Below are 3,443 nucleotides of genomic sequence, written 5' to 3'. Positions count from 1 at the left end.
GTGTGTGTGTGGCCAGCTCAGCCCACCAGGGGGCGGGCTGGCTGGCATGTGGTGCTGGGGGATTGAACCGTGGTCCCTGTGCTTCGCTGAACTTGTTCTAAGTAGGTGCTTTAGACCACTGAGCCATCTCTCCAGCCCTTGCTATGCAATTTGGACCAGCCTTGAGCTTACTTTTGTAGCCCCCAGGCTGGTCTTGAACTCACAATGATCCTCCTATCTCAACCTCCCAAATGCTGGGATTATAGGCATGCACCACAATGCCCAGTTCCAGGACCAGCATAACACACCTGCCTTGGGAATCTGGGCCCAGCACGACCTGTGGGGCCAGGGATCAAACTCAGGTCCTTGTGCTTGTTTGCCAGGTAGGTTCTTATAAAACTCGTCTGCCAGGAAATTCATATCTTGTATACAGATACTCATTTTTCCCTATCCCATTGGTTGAAATACCATCCCCCAATTGCCATGACACCTATTATGGTTTGGTTCTTAAACACACCTCAAAAGTTCATGTGGTAAAGACGTGGTCCCCCATGTAGCAATTTTCAGGGGCAAGGCCTTTGGAAGGTGACTGGATCATGAGGGCTCTGACCTCATGAATGCGTGGATAAATTCACAGCTCAATGGGCTTGAGGGGAACTTACTATAAAAGCAAGCTTTAGGTCTTTCTGCTTCCCAGATATCCTGAGGTGAGCAGCTGTACTCTAGCACATGCTCCTGGCCATGTGATGCTGTTGCTCAGCACAGGCCTGGAAACAATGGGACCAAGTGACTTGCACAGAAGCCTCTGAAACTATGAGCCAAAATAAATCTTTCCTCCTGTAAGTTGACTTTCACACAGCACCCTTGTAAAAATCAATAACCCTGTATTATATTTCTGGGCTATATTGTTTCATTGATCTACAATAAAGCCACATTTTCCTAATTATAGTATAGCAAATATGGAAATCAGGCAAAAAAGAAGTACTGCAATTTTGTCTTTTTTCAAAAGCAGTTTTTATTAGTTTATGCTCATTGCATTTCCACTTAACTTTTAGAATCACCTAGTCAGAAAAGCCTGCTGGGATTGGGAATGCCAGGAAGTAACATCCTTATAATACTGAATCTTAAGAATACACATAATTGTGTCATTCGTTGCAGCAAAATACCTAAGATAAAAACTTATAGAGGAAAGGCTGATACTTTGGCTTACGATTTCAGAAACTTCAAGCCACGACCAGTTAACTCCACTATCAGTTGGCTCCACTGTCTGCAGCAAAGCAGTACATCATGGTGGGAAACTACTGCAGAGGAAACTGCTCACCTTGCGACAGCTTGGAGGCAGAAATACACTTGATCTTTATCAAAAAGCAGAAAGAGAGAGAGAGAGAGAGAGAGAGACAGACAGACAGACAGACAGACAGACAGACAGACAGACACAGAGAGAGAGACAGAGAGAGACAGAGAGAGAAAGTTGGGTCCTAACATCCTCTTGAAAGGCAGACCTCCAAAGCCCTAACTTACTTCTACTAGATCCCACCCCTAGAAGTTCTACTACTTCCAAACAGTGCTACATAGTGAAGACCAAGTCTTTAATGAACATTTGGAGGACACAGAAAAACTCTAACACAGATATTGAATATATTTCATTGAATTTATCCCTAAGTATTTACCTTTTTGGTATTATTGTAATGGATCATTTCTAACATTAGGAACATAATATGTTCCTAATTATTTGTTGCAGTATTCAGAAATAACTGATTTTGTACAGAACCTTATCCCGCAACCTTCCTAAAATCACTAATTCTAGTAGCTTTAGATTTTCTACATAGACAATCATGCCATTTATGAAAAAAATAATTATTTCTTCTTTCTGTTCAATTTTTATGTGTTTCATTTCATTTTCTTGTCTTACTATACTGGTTAGGACATTCAATAAAACTGGAGGTCTGCCTTTCTGCTTTTTGGCTAAGATCTAAAATAGAGAACAGTCTTCCTTTTTTCCAGTCTTGGGTGAAAGGATTAAGTTTTTCATCATTAATTACATGATCTGTAGTATTATGTAGAGGTCCTTTATCATGTTAGAGAAGTTCCCTTCTATCCCTAACTTAGTAAGAGTTCTTATCATAAGTGTACTTTGAATTGTGCAAACACTTTTCCTGCATTTACTGAGATCATATGTAGTTCTTTTTTTCTAGTCTATGAATACAATGATTTCCCTAATTTTAAACTAGCTCTATACTCCTGATAGATGCTACTTGGTCATAATATATTATCATTTGTATTGTTAAGACTGTAGTAAGTACTTTTTGTTGCTCTTATTGTTAAGACAAAGTCTCAGATGTAGCCCATGCTGGCTTTGCGCTTGCTATATAACCCAGGCTAATACTTCAGTAAAAAATTTTATGTCTATATACATGAGAGATAATTGCCTACAGTTTTCTCACGTCTTTTTCGGATTTGATGTGGGTATAGTACATAATGTACTACAGAATGTGTTGAGAAGTTTTTCTTTCTATTTCTGGAAACAATTTACATAGAATTATTGGTTCATTTTCTTGCCCTGACATTTCTGGTAGAATTCACTAGTAAAAATTAATAGGGCCTAGAATTCTCTGTGCTTTGAGACACAATTTCTATTTCTTTTCTTTTTTTCAATTTCTATTTCTTTAATGCATATACATGAAACAAATCTTTTTGAGTGAACTTTGGTAGTTTATATTCTTCAAAGAGTTTGTCCAATTCATTTAAGTTGTTAAATTTTGTTGTATAAAGCCACATTATTTCTTTATTATCCTTTTAGTATCTCTGTTAAGATCTATGGTGATGTCAGAGCTTATACTGGTATTGCTAATTTGGATTTTTTTTTTTCCCAGTACTGGAGATTGAACTTGGGACCTGCACTTGCCAGGCAGGTGCTTCTGCTGCTGAGCTATCTCCCTGTCCCATGATATTGCCAAGTTGGGCCCTTAATTGTTAGTTATTGGGGGATTTTTAAGAGTTTTATTTTTACTTATTTCTAAATTAATTCCACAATGGTTAGAGTATATAAAATTCTGTGAATTTTTAATTTTGCCATCTACTTGCTGTTTTATGAAGCTTCAATAAAATAAAAAACTCTGCTGCTTCACCATCTTTCCAATAACAACTGTTCTTAAGATTTTCTTATCTTCAAAAGTCTAAATGCATTCCAAATGACCTAACTGGCAGACTAAACTTAACTCATTAATTCAATTAATTAGTTTACTGGATACTTTTATTTCTCTTTAAAATATGTTTCAAGGATCACTTCTCAGAAAGTACTTTCAGGGCTGGCGAGATGGCTCAGTGATCTAAAGCACCTACTTAGAACAAGCTAAGCTAAGCAAAAGCACAGGGACTGCGGTTCAATCCCCCAGCACCACATGCCAGCCAGCCCCGCCCCCTGGTGGGCTGAACTGGATACACACACAGAAAATAAATAAATA

The 3,443-nt window shown here is 38.3% G+C and overlaps 1 protein-coding gene across 1 annotated transcript in view; it reads right to left on the bottom strand.

Annotated features, from left to right (window-relative positions):
• Terb1 (telomere repeat binding bouquet formation protein 1) overlaps positions 1-3,443 on the bottom strand; it is a 47,130-nt gene that overhangs the window by 32,661 nt on the left and 11,026 nt on the right. The window lies entirely within an intron of this gene.

This window comes from Octodon degus, unplaced genomic scaffold, assembly GCF_000260255.1.
Source record: "Octodon degus isolate 3935 unplaced genomic scaffold, OctDeg1.0 scaffold00011, whole genome shotgun sequence".
In the NCBI taxonomy this organism is placed as follows: domain Eukaryota; kingdom Metazoa; phylum Chordata; class Mammalia; order Rodentia; family Octodontidae; genus Octodon; species Octodon degus.
Note: the sequence above shows the minus strand (reverse complement) of the source record. Positions and strands in the feature narration are given on the sequence as shown.